Source organism: Monodelphis domestica, chromosome 1 (assembly GCF_027887165.1).
Source record: "Monodelphis domestica isolate mMonDom1 chromosome 1, mMonDom1.pri, whole genome shotgun sequence".
Taxonomy (NCBI): domain Eukaryota; kingdom Metazoa; phylum Chordata; class Mammalia; order Didelphimorphia; family Didelphidae; genus Monodelphis; species Monodelphis domestica.
The window spans coordinates 686,734,631-686,749,446 of NC_077227.1; positions in this window are offsets into that span (position 1 = coordinate 686,734,631).

Here is a 14,816-nt window from a genome sequence, read left to right on the forward strand (position 1 = left end):
TAAAATGCAGATGGTGGAGATGTAATGGACTTTAAAAGATAACATTTTTTAAATTGGAAAAGAAAAAATACATTTTTATTTTTACTAACCTCTAACAGAAATGTATTCTATCTTTCAATTAAAAATAGCTTTAACACTAATGTCTTTAATTTTACAATTTAACTTTAACTTGACTATATTTCAAATGTATTATTTCATATATTGATGTAGAGGTATACATCAATTATTTAATAACTATTTCTTTGTCTCAGAACTACTGAACTCCTCAGTCCAGACGCCTGTACTACATGGTGTCCAACCACTTTCAAAGGCTTCCACATATAATGTACTTTGACATTCTGGAGTGTCCTCTTTCTCTATAGAGAAGCCCTGGGATTCTTTTCTCCATAAAGCCTGGTGTTGTCTCTTTTTGTCATAGGGTAGAGTCTCAGATTTACTCCTGGGGGGGATCCAGCTTGCTGAAATCTCTCCTTGCAAGTATTTTGTAGCCTCCACTTCCATTCAAATGAATTGGTTTCAGAGACTCTTTATATTATTTTTACATTATGAATTAAAAAGTTTTAAGACCTTTAGTTTAGTGTTACTTGCCACAGCCACCAGTTCGAAACCCTTGTCCCAGGCAATCAATTACTTTGACCTAGTTATTGAAAATTATCTGCTTCATAAATGACTACAACTTGGCCTTTTCATTTACAAGGCCCATACCTCCCATCCCATTGGCATACATTTATTTTTACTATAAGCATACCCAACCTTGCTTAGAAAACTATCAGAAAAGATACATACAGAGCCCTTTCTCCTATCCCCTGGTGAAGGAAAGAAAATATGCACAGTGCCTCACATAGCTCATATAGCTCCACCCATAATGCAGGACTTACTGGGCAACTTATTTGTACCCAACTATAAATAATCTGTCCATGATTTCATTTGTTTTTCAGAAAATAACTATTCTCCAAATGCCAGCAAGAAGGCCAAAGATCTGTTCACAGTGAAAGTGAAACTTATTGTTATCTGGATGAGTCAATAATAGTCTCTCTACTCTGCAACTTCAAGAAGTCTAGGCTAAGGGACAAACAAAGGACACATGCATTTGTTGTGTGTCTTTTCAGAATATTAAAGGCTATATACTCCTACCCATCTCAGAGAGAGAGAGAGAGAGAGAGAGAGAGAGAGAGAGAGAGAGAGAGAGAGAGTGAGGGAGTGACTGTGAGAAAGACAGACAGGCAGACAGAGTTAGTTGTCAATTAATTATTCAGTCCAGAGAGTTCATACAAATGTCCTTATTTCACATAAGTAAAATTCCAGCTTAATCATATGTTTCAGTCTGGGAGGTTGGTATAATAAAATTGAAGGTTAGAGGGGCAGAGGATACCCATTAAAAAGAAATAACTAATCTTTTTTTTTTCCTACTTATGATGAGTCCATAAAAATTAGAAACCCAAAGTTGCTATCTTTCTAAAGTGGAGAATTATAAATATTTTTCGAACTATTTGCTGCAATCAAAAAAGGTCATTTGAGAAAAGACACTATAGCCATTTGTAACATACGTAAGCATGATATTTCAAAACTATGTGATACCCCTCATTAGAAATAGTTCCATAAAATAATGCTAAATGTAATAATTTGCCACTGGAGAGGGGGGAAACAATCAGCAGGGATCTTTTACTCTCAAGGTACTAAAGAGTTTATTAATTCTCATAAATATTTAATATTTACATGTGCATATATATATATACATACATTACATACATGCATATATAGAAAACCAGAATGTATAAGATAAATACTATGAGATTTTATAGTTAGGTTTTATGCTAAATATGAGAATTCTAAAGTAACATGGTGGTTGCCAATTTAAAAATATTAGAGCTTAAGCCAAAATGACTTTTAGAAGCTTTATTTACAAAGAGGTGGAAGAAGTGAAAGTGGAAAAATGTATATAAAGAGATAGAAACTACTGCCTAGCTACAAATACCCTAAGTTTAATCCTAATGTCTCCAGACCACAAATGAGAATCCGCGAGAGAATCTTTCCAGAATCCCAAGTCCTAATTAGGAAGCCAAAATATGAAGAGCCAGAAGATGCTGAATAATCCACCAAGAACCTTCAGTGTCCACAAGGTTAAATGCCAAGAATCTCACCAGAACTCATGCTGAAGGGAGTGTCCTACCAAAGGACCAATGAGTAGATACTAACAGGGTAATTTAGAGAGAATCTCAGAGGGAAGTCACTAAGATTATGGAGGACATGGAAAGGTTTCTTGTATGTGGATGAGAATTTATCTGAGAGTTGAAGGAAGCCAGAGAAGCCAACAGACAAAGATCAGAAGGATTAGTATTCTCAGTATGGGAAGCATCTTGTATATAGGCAATGACTTAGTAGGAAATAAAGGATTGAAGGACATGGCCAAAATTCAGAGATCAGAGTGTCTCATAAGTAGATGTTTTCAATAGTGTCAAATGCTTCCACTGCTCTCCAACCACCAAAATAAAAAGACTGAAAAAATACATGGATTTGGAAATAAGAGATCATTGGTATGACACTAGCATGATTATAGAAGAATTGTCAGCAGCTAAGCGATGAAATCAGGAGATAGAGTAAAATGGGTCAAGGATATTTATATATAAATACGTATATTTCAACATAACATGTAAATGTGTATATCTAAGCATAAACCATCCTAAATTTCTCACATCTGTCCCAGGATGGAGATAGAAGAGGTATTATATCCATATTATGAGCAAAAACATATTGAAGCAGTTAAAATGATTTTTGAATATTATATGTTACCAGATATGTCAGGATTTTAATCCAAGTTTTCTGAAAGCTCTGTTTGCTGTCCCTTTTTTAGGACACAAATTTCAATACATGATTACAGAATTTGAAGCTAGGAAGAGACCATATGCTTTATCTAGTCAATTCATGAATTTTAGAAATGGATAAACTGAGACCCAGAGTTGGTGAGGAATTTAAGATCCCTCAAACAATGAATAGCCAAGCCATGATTTATATCCAGGTTTTCTCACTTATTGTGTTCATTCCATTACAATAAAATGCCTTAATATTCAACAGTCAGTTTCTTGCAGGTCTGCATACGAATGAAATTCTTATTAATAGAGATCCAACTTTATATATATGAAATGCTGGGGGAGGAGTGGAAGCTCAACCTACTAATGGAAATGGAAAATAGGTTATAAAAGAGGTTTCTTTGTTCATATGCAGTTTTCCTACTTAACTACTTGACTAATTATCTTCTCTGGAGGGAACTTTCCAATTGCACTTATATTTATATGTGCATTTTATATATGTAAGTCAGTGGGGAGGATAGTTGAGATGAGCTTTCTTCAAACAAATTAATGCATAATCACTTAGAGGTCTAGTACAGTGTAATAGAATCAGGGGATATTGGCTTAAAATATTTGTAGAGCCTTACTATGTGATTTTGTTAATAATATCAGCAAACAATAGCAGCAACAAGATCATCAACAACATCATCAATAATAGCAGCATCTTATATGATATTTTAAAGTTGGCAAAGTGTTTTACAAATATTACCTCGTTTTATGCTTAAAATATAAAGGGAAGGAGGTGTAATTACAAAGCCTCATTTTTATAGATTAGAAAACTGAGGCTGAAGGAATTCAGTCATTCAGTACAGAGTTTAGCTGGATTTGAAACAAACAATGTCATTCTGACTCCAGATATAGCACTAAAGCCATTATTCCACCTAGAGGTAAATTTATTTTATTTCTCCAAACCTCAGAGTCTTCATTTATCTGTGCCTTTAGGTGTCATAATGTAAAAACAAATGTCATTGTATTAATCAAGCATACCTGAGTTTGAATCCTATCTTAAACAATGGCTACCTTTCATACTTTGGATACGCTACTCAATCTCTCAGCCTCAGTGTATATATCTGATAAGTGGAAAAATAATAAATCCTAACTTAGAGGCTTATTGGAAAGATTAAATCCAATAAGATGACATATGTAAAGTGCTTTGGAAATCTTAAAGTGTTGAATGAACGTTACCTAATCTTATGACTACAGATTTGTTGTAATGAAATCATTTTATAAAACCTAGATCATTAAATAAATGAGTTGCTATTTTTATGAGTTCTCAGGACCTGCTTACACTAACATAAATTTCTTTTATTTTACTGTGGGGTAAATGTGATTCACAGCTCTCAGAAAATGTACCAGTGAAGTTCAAAGTCTGCCTGATTTTTATCAAGTTAGAAAGGCTACATGTCCCTTCCCAGAAATGGTTTATTGGAGCGTTGAAGACAACTTAAGCTAAATACAAAGTGTCATCACCAGAAGGTTTGAACAAAGTGAGACATTATTTGATCATGTCAAAACAAGTGAAAAAAAGGCAAAAAAATAGAAAATGTTCCTCACTTCTCTATGACCACTATCTGGATCTTCAAGTTTATGGTAATAGAATGGTAGGAATGGAGTAACAAACTGAAGAACTTAGAAGAAAGTTCTGTAATTTATATCAATTCTGCTAAACTAAGAGAGTTTGGAAACTAAATAATTGGATGAGAATATGGTACCTCAGCAAATCTAGTTTCTCTACCTGACCTCAGGTTTCTTCAAAATAAATGGACTTAATATCCTGGTACTGAGGAAACATATATGTGGTTACTAAACCAATCAATGATTTCTGAAATAATTTTGAGAAAGAAAGCTGACTTAAGGCCACTAGGTAGATGAGGGTCATGTGTTGTCTCAAAAGAAAAGTGGGATGAGGAATAAAAAAGAAGAAAAGTTATAAAGCATTCATAGTAATTGTTCTATAAATTTTTTTCCAAATAATTAAAATAGCTTCATTTATTTTGGGGAAAATATTAGAATATATAAATAGTAAATCTTTCTAAATGGAAATAGTAATCAGAAATAGGAAGCATGGTTTCTTTTATGAAAAGTCATGCAAGGTGAAACAGTCCAGCCATAGCAGATCTCTGCACAACCCATTGTGAGTGGTAGTGGAAGGAGCAAAATTAAACTTAGTCCAGTTGCTGTAAGGAAGGGCAGAATCCAATGTGATCCAGGACAAGTTGGGCAGAATAGCTGCAGGATACCCCACAATAGACCAACCAGCTCCTTACTACTCCCCTCCCTCCACCCCAGGGATAATATATATATATATATGAATTCATATATATGAATGAATTCATGCTGTTCATAGTCATATTTGAACCAATGAATTTACCCATGAAAGAAAAGAGAAGAGTAGAATAGATTAAAAGCCAGAATCCCACAATATTCTGTCTACAAGAAATAGATTAAAACAGATGCACAGACACACACACAAAGTAAAAGTAAAGCATAGGAGCAAAAACTATTATGCTTCAGATGAAATTTTTAAAATGATGATTATGATCTCAGACAAAGAAAAAGTGAAAATTGATCTAATGAAAAGAGATAGGAAGGGGATTTTAATGTTAAGTTGTTATAGACAATGAAATAATATCAATATTAAACATATATACCTAATGGCTTAGCATTAAAATTCCTAAAGAACAAGTTACATGAGTTACAAGAGGAAAGAGACAAAAAAAAAAACTAAACTAAAAAGATATTAGCAGGGTTTATTAAGCATTCCCTCTCAGACATAGAGAAAGCAAGCAAAAAAGGACAACAAGAAAGAATAAGAGATGAATAGAATTTTTAAATGTTATACATGATAGACCTTTAGAGAAAATTGAATGGGAATGAAAAGTAATATACCATTCCCTCAGAATACATTATACACTCAGAAAAAATAATCATATCATGATAAATAAAGGCCTCAGAACAAAAAGAAAAGTAGAAATGGTAGCTGCATCCTTTTCAGGGCATAATGTTATAAAAATTATATTGAACAAAGGGTTGGAGAAAAAATAAAAATTAATTGAAACTAAGTAATCATATCCTGAAAATGAGTAGGTCAAAGAAAAAGAAATCATTGAAACTATCAATAATTTCACTAAAGGGTTTGAGGACAAGGAGACAACACGTCAAAATGTTGGGGATATAGCCAAAGTTGTATTTAAAGGAAAAATTATATATACAAATGCTTGCATCAGTAAGATAGGGAAACAGCAAATGAATGGATTAAATTAGGTCCACAACAATTGCAAAAAAAAAATAAAAACAATTAGAACAAAATAAAAAAAAAACAATTTGGCAAATTAGAAATCCTGAAAATCAAAGGAGAGCTGAACAAATTTGAAAGTAAGAAAATTATTGAACTAATAAAATAAGGACCTAGTTTTTATTTGGGGGGGGAACACAATGAAATAGATAAAACATTGGTTTATTTGATCACAAAAGAATAAAGAAGAAAACAAAATTACCAGTAACAAAAATTAAAAAAAGAAAAACCCCAATCAATAGAGAGGAAGTTAAAGCAACAATTACAAGTTATTATGATGAACTCTGTGCCATTAAACATGACAACTTAAGAGAAATAGATTAATTTTTAATTGCCTAGATTAACAGAATACAAATAGAATATTTAAAAAACCCCATCACAGGAAAAGAAATGCATTTGGCCTATATGGATTCAAAATTGAATTTCATAAAGTATCTAAAAATAATAAATTCTAATTATATGTAAACTATATGGGAAAACATCTAAAGGAATTCTACCAGATTCCTTTTATGTAACAATTATTTTTTATATCTAAAACAGAAAGGTAAAATAATAGAGAATGAAAACTATAGACCCATTCAATATGCAGTAGTAAATTAAAATAATAGCCTAGTGTTTGAAAAACCCAAAGATCCAAACTTGTGGAAGAACTTATTATTCAACAAAACTGTTGGGAAAACTTGAAAATAATATGGCAGAAATTAAAGAACACTTCCTATCATACCCCAAGGTAATATGAAAATGGATTAATGATTTAAAAAGAGAAAGTTATATCAAGCATAATTTAAGGGACCATAGTTTAGTTGTCAGATGTATATATGAGGGAAGAACTCATGCTTGTTCAAATGAGAAATAGATAATTTTGTGTCATATACGATTAATAACTTTGACATTAAATTGTGTAAAAATTAAATAATATTAATAATAATAATAGAAATATTATATTTTATGGGGTTTACGAAGGATCATTAGAAATCAAGGAATAAAGAGGATACAAAATAAAAACCATGTACCCATGGCTGATTAGCCCATTTAAAATCACTGCACTTAGCTTACCACCATGCTTGCTGCATCATTGTAAAGGAAGAGAGGATGGTAGATGTTACTGCCAGTTAAATACCAATAATGTGATCTCACCAACATGGAGACACAGGAGAGATTATAGGGAATTCTGGGAAATACCAAGGACTTCCAGGGATTGAAGTCTAGGGTTCAAAAATCTTCATTTATACATTCCCCCCCTGATTATGATTGGGGGACTAGTCTCCCCAATTGATCACTAAACATAATCATCTTGCACCTCTAAATTTTCTAACTGTAGGTGCATACAAAAGCTTACCTTCTAAGAGAAAAACTACAATAGTTAGAGAAAAGAGGGAAGTAGAAGAGAGAGAGAGACAGCAAAACCAATGCTTTGCTGGGCACATTGATAAAAAACAATTACAGGGCAGTCCCCTTTTGGCATAAGAGTGTAAATTCAAAACAAATGCATCCAACCCTACACAGTTCAAATCATCACATTGGAAAGTTAACTCTGGATCTTCTGGTGCAGCTTGTGGTCTGTGGAAGCATCTTCATGGTGCTTTCTCTAAAGAGTTCACTTTCTGGATTTGGAGAAGTGGCATGTTTCTTAACCTAAAATTACTATCAAAGGGAATTTAAACTTTGCAACTTAAAATAATAATGATTATACATTTCCCCCCTGAAGAGTGTGATTGAAAAACACAAGGATCACTTAGGGATGCATGACTGACTTATGAGGTATATGAATCAATTGGCAAGAAAAAAAAAACATTTAAAAAAATCCAAGTTAAAAAAAAACTCTTTATGGATGAAATATAGACTATCAAAGTCTTATATATAAAAATTCTAAGTAAAGAAAAAATAAATCTATAAAATGTCCTTGAATCAGGGCCCAATTAAAATGATATAAGCAATTAAGCATTTGCTCAATCAGTAGCCAGGACTACATAAAATTGCCACATTATGAAAGACATAATAGGGACTCAATTTTAGGAGCCAGGCAGGAGCCAAATTTGAGATACTTGGTAGAATGTGGAACAAGGAAGACCTGCCTTTAACACATGTTAAATAGCTGCGACCTCAAACCCCAAACACATTCAAGTCCTCTTGTCATGGTTCAAAATTTTCTTCAACCCCACTGGGATAGGTTGGTCTCTTTGACCTTGTGCTTGATTGGCACTATGCAGTTTAGCATTGTGCTTCTTTGGCACTGTGCAATGGCTCTTTTTGTATTCTCTTGTCCTGGGATTAGACAGAATCATTAAGCAAAGTCCCATAATTTTTTTAAAACAATTAATGGCATCTTTTTTTATAGTTTAAAGCTTTTTGGGTATACATTGACATTATAACAAATATATTTTAAACTTATGTTACTGCAAAATCAAAAAAATGTTAAAGAAAATCTTAATACTGGTGATATGCTTCAAATATAAAAAGAAGAGAAAAAATAAGAAAACTGAAATAGTACATTGCACATTCAAGAAAAATATATTAATAAAAGAGTTTAAAAAATAAAAAAAATATATAGCTTATAATCATTGACACACTGTGTCAGCTAAGGAAATGTAGAATACAAAGGTTTCTCGCCAAAAATGAGATCCATTTCCTCTTCATACCTAGCCATGATCCACTGTGAGTACAAGCAAATTCTTTTCACAAAGTAACAGTTTTTTTTATAAAGAACAGTAGTACAACAGGTAATGCACATTCAAAAAGCATCAAAATCCCCAAAGTTATAATAGCCCATTTAGTGACAATAGCAAACAAACCCACTATCATATTTTACATGAGTCTGCTGTATGACATTTAAAGAAAATACCTTAGAATCTAATGGATACTTGCCACAAGTTTTTCAGGTGTAGCAATATTTCAACCTTGGCTAAGATATTTTTTAAAAATCTATTACTGCCATCATTACAAAAAATTTGGCAGAGGAATCTAGAAAAAAAAATTTGTACTGTTGTTTTTGGGTCTAAAAATGTCACCCAGAACCTAGAGATCATTCTGGTGAAAGGGTAAAGTGAGCTGAAGTGTTATAAATGATATGTTCCCTTTTGGGGAGTCATCCAGGGGTACCATGCCTCGGATTAACTTCCCAGCTCCTTTGGTATATTAAATTTTCCAAAGGTTGTTAGACAATTATAACCAGTTTTGATGAAGTTCATCCATCGACTGTGACAACTTGCAAAGTCAAAATAGAAAAATGAAAACTGCTTTTTATATATGGGCTTATTAAATTATATTTGTTTGGTAAAGTTATAGGGGAAAAACAACAGAATATAACAGTAGTTAAAACCCAGTATATTACCATGATTCAGTGTAACAGAATAGTACTGAATACATTAATATATTAACTTAAAACCAACAAAATTAAATCATAAACAAAACAATCAGCAAAATGCAATAAAATACAGAGATTTTTATAAAACATTGGAGTCTGAAATCCTTAAAAATAAAACCTCCACTCTCTTTAAAGTTTGTTTTTTTTGTTTTGTTTTGTTTTATCCATTGAGATACCTTTTGTCAGTACTGTGAAATCTGTCATAGCGAGAGAGACATGTGTTTTAGGAATCTCAAATTAGGCAGGCCCAAATGGCAAAGAGTTGCAGGTAGATGAATACCTCCCCTGAATCTCAGGTAAGATCAGGAAAAGGATCAGTGCACTTGAAAAACATCTTTTGAAATAGGCTACTCTCTCATAGAATATGCCATGCTTATAATCAGCTTCCTGTTTGGAAAAGTCTCTTCCTTCTTCTCATTCCCCCCTACCCCCCGAGGTACCCAGACATGTGGAGGTTAATTGTAGCCTAAGGAAAGAACACCCCAATTTTTACCAGTTATTTTGTGATTCTGAAGACACAGGGGCAGCTACCAGAAGCCTGGGTCCTGGGGCTGGGCCTGAGGTTGGATGAGCAATCTGGTTAGGATGCCAGAGATCAGGAGTAGAGTTTCCAGGGTCTGAGGCTGGGGCTGGGGCCTCCAGATGAGCGATCTCAGTCAAAAAGTTCAGGAGTGAGTAGCTGGAGGCAGGAGTGGGCAGCAGGAGAGAGCTGAATCAGGAGAAACAGCTTTGTGAGGGTGGGGGGGGTAGGGTGGGTGAAACGACTTAAAAAATTATCTAGGCTATCTAAAAAAAATGAGAAGTTCTCATCCCTTCATGATAGCCAAAACTGTAAATATTTAATTATATCTCTAATAATAAAATATTACATTTTAGGAGGTTTATTAAGGATCATTAGAAACCAAGGAATAAAGAGGATACAAAATAAAAACCATATGCCCAAGGCTGAATAGACGATTTAAAATCCACTCACTTTGCTTACCACTATACTTGCTGCATCATTGCAAAAGAAGAGAGCACATGGGAGGCATTACTGCCAGTTAAATACCAATAACATGGTCTCGCCAATGTGGAGACTCAGGGAAGATTATGGGAAATTCTGAGAAATACCAAGGATTTCTTGGGATTGAAGTCTAGGGTTCAAAATGTCCATTTATACAATTGAAAAGTTTTGCATTAATAAAACCAGTGCAATACAGATTGGAAGGGAATGACAAAATGGGGAAATTTTATACCAAGTGTATCTGATATCTTCTCAAAGACAATCTCCCTTTGAGGGAGTTAGGCTTGCTTTTATAGTGACTTCTTGTCCTTAGTCCTCTTTATAGGGGCCAATCACAGTTTCCAAATTGTTTAGCACTGTCCAAGGGGCAGTGTCTGTGGGATTGACTTCTCAACTTCTGAAGGTTAAGTTCTCACCTTCTGGAGAGGTAAATACTCATCCTGGCTGATTAAATTTCTGAGGGTGTGAATTCACTAAATGGTTTGCAAAAAAAGAGCTCCTCCACCTAGTTCAAGTTTGTGTTGATTCAATCAAAAGGTAGACAAAGGACAGTTAATCCTGTCTTCACAATCTAGTGAGGTACTTAAGTGTTAACTCAATATAGACAGTAGAGTAAAGCATGCTCTTTCACACTGAATTCTTGGGCATAGGACAAGGGTGGAAAGGAGAGAGAAAATATGAATTACAAAATGTCAGAAAATGATTTTTTAAAAATGTTATCAATATATGAAAAATAAATAAAACTACAGACCAATATCCCCTACTTAATCCTACTTAATATGGAAGAAAATATTTTAAATAAAATACAATTAAGGAGCTCATAGCAATACATCAAAATGATCATATTCTATTCCAGGAATGGAAGTTTGGTTCAATATTAAGAAATTAGCCTAATTGACCATATGCCTAACACACCACTGGAAAATTTATAATTATCTCAATTTTATAAGCATCCATTCTTATTAAAAACATTAAGGAGCATTTGGATAATTGCAACATTCCTTAAAATGACAAATAATATCTATCTAAAACCATCAGCAAACATTATCTTTAATGAGGTTAAGAGAAATCTTCCCAATAAGATCATGAGTGAAGTGAGGATGCCACGTCAGGACTAGTAATTCAGTATTATACTATTATACTAGAAATGCTCACTAAAGCAGTAAGAGAAAAAAAATTGAAGGAATAAGAAAAGACAATGAAGAAACAAACTATTTTTCTGCAGATGATATAATGATATACTTAGAGAATCCTTGAGAATCAACACTAAACTAGTTGAAACAATTAACAACTTTAATGGATTTTAGAATTTAAGTTAATGTCCCATATATCATCAGCATTTCTTTTTTGCTACCAATAATGGCTAACAGGAAGAGATAGAAAAAGGAATCACATTTGAGATATCTGTAGACAACATAAAATACCTTGGAGTCTACCTGCCAAAGAAAATCTTGGAAATCTGTAAACCAAAACTAAAAAACAAGGAAACAAACAAACAAAAAAAAAGAAAACAAACAAAAAAAAACAGAAACAAACAAACAAACAAAACAACATCTCAGCCAATAAAGTCAGATTTACCCAATTGGAAAAATAATAAATGATAATGGTTAGGCTGAGCCAATATAATAAAAATGACAATTCTACCTACATTAAAATGTATCTATTTAATGCTGTGCTAATTAAACTGACCAAAGTTATTTCAGAGCTAGAAAATGTAATAGTACAATTCATTTGGAAGAATAAAAGGCTAAAAAAATCAAGGCAAATAATGCAAAATTCTCTTAAATATTAAAGGAATGTGAATTCCTTTTACAACCCTTCATAATCTGTCCCCTTTTTACCTTTTAAGTATCCTTACATCTTATAACACACACACACACACTCATACACACACACACTCAATGATTGAGTGATACTAACATCCTAGCAGTTCCTTGTCCTTTACACCATATAATGTAACTCAAGCTTTTTCCCTAATTGGTACGGTCCTGATAAACTCCCTTTATCTCTAATTAACCAATTTCTGCCTGTTGACTTTCTTTAACTTTCAACGAATGTCTCAAAACCCTAATCCTCCTCTCTGAAATTGCCTCCAGTTAATCATACACACATAATGTGCACACACACATACACATATATATTTTTATACAAACTCACTTGCATAATGCCTCTCCTATTATTCTATGTGCTCCTTAAAAGTAATGTTATTGAGTTTGTGTCTGTGTAATTTGTGTGAATGTGAATATATAGGTATGTATGTGTGTGTGCACATGCTTTTCTTTGTATCCTGGCAGCTTAGTTTAATACCTCCCTACAAGGAAGGAAGTTAATGAATTCTTGTTGACAGAGTGATTATACTCTGGTAAAACAATTACATAAAAATGACAGTCTCTGACCTAATTCTAACTGATTCACATGTCATTGGTAGTAAACAACACCTATAGGTGAGTTGTAATAAAGAAAGGGAGTTTTTCTTTGCTTTGCTTCCAGATTACATATAGATAAAATTTGTACAAATATTTTCTGATAATTTATAATCTTTGTACTCTCCCTATCCCTTCTCCAAGACTGTAGGCAATATGGTATAGATCATGCATGTGCTATCATGTAATACATATTATATTTGTCTTTGTCATGTTGTAAAAGAAGACATATGCTGCTTATGCTAGAAAAAAAATCATGAAGGAAATGAGGTGAAAAACTTTATGCTTTTGACAGAGGCTGGCACTAAAGAAAAGTGCCAGGCTGAAGAGTGTGTGGAACTGATTACCTCGATGGGGGAGGGGCCCCAGAAGATTGGAATCTAGAGGAGAAGATTCTGGCTGGAGGAGCAGTTGGTCTCTCAGTCTGGAGAAGCAGAAGAGAGAAGGTTTAATAAGACTTTCTCCTGAGGGTTACCCACTTTTTCCTACTTGTGACTGGAAATCCGTTCTCCCAATATTTCCCAAATGAAAAGACTCAGAGAAGAAAAAAACTGAGAAAGGCATTTCAAATCTCTGTCAGACTTTACCTCAGCTCCTGTTGCCCTGGATTTGAACTGTGGCCGAGGGGACAAACCCAGGATCAGCCAACCTCATTTTCTCTCAGGGGACTCAGGCTGCCAAGGCCTGAGTCTCCCCCCACCCCAAACTCAAGGAGGGAGGGAAAAGGGTTTTAGATAGAGACAGGGACCCCCATTGTCCCACTTTCCTCTCTCATACTTTCCCTGCCAGTTATTCCTTTGTATTACCCTGATTGAGTTAGGTTGACATTAAATAGTTATCTTTTCCCCAAGCTGTGAATCAAGTGTGAGTGAACAGATCAAGGGGAGATCCTATGGTCTAGAGTAGTGGAGGGGGAACAAGAGGGACAAGAGCAAATTTGGGAGAACAATCATAACTAAGGAGGGAAGGCAGAAGGGGGGAAAATCTTCAAACCCCCTCTCTTTTCTCTGAGCCAACCCTAAATAGCTGTCTCCCCTGAACCCTGCTTTGAGAAGGGAGATCTCCTCTCTTTTCCTCTCTCTCTATTGTGAAAGACTGAACCCCTTGATTTCATGCTTCCATATGTATTCAGACTGAGTTAGTTCCTTCTATTGCAATGGAGAGGCTTTTTCATTGTGTCCATTGGAGTTGTCCTGGATTTCATTAAAAAACCATTACTAAATGTTTTTTTTTAATTGTCCCTTTTAAACCTCAGTTTCCTTAACTGTAAAATTTAAATACTGATAGTCCTTAAATCAGATGCTTCTAGGAAGGAATCATGGAAATATGAATTGTTACTGTTGTTTTTGATGTTATTTATTTTCCAGTTTTGTTTCAAACTAAAATTCTAATAAATTATGAAATATCACATAATACTATGATGTTAAATACTTCTGCTCTCATAATTTTAGGAAACCACACTGAGTAATATACAGATACGGTAGATAAAAAGCAAAGTGATGTTATATATTTTTCTCCTTTCTAAACTTATGTTGTTACACCTTGCTGAATCTATTGCTTAAGGTACTAAAATTGAAGTTTTTCCATTTCACTTATCTATATATACAATTGCTTTTGTTCAATGTTCATTTTGTTTCTCTTTTGTTCTTTTGAGATCCATCTCTAAGATAACCCATTGAGATACTTTCTAGAATTCTTGAAGCTCTTCGTGGAACTATAGGGCAGAATTTAAAAAGAATATAAATATCTGAGAAAAAGTAAATGTATTGGGGTGAAAGGAATCTGAGTCAGTTGTGGTTTTCAGGATAATATATACCCTTTTCAACTAAATGACCAGTATTTGACTCTGCCAAAAGCTTTATGATCTAAAGTCACCTCTTTAATA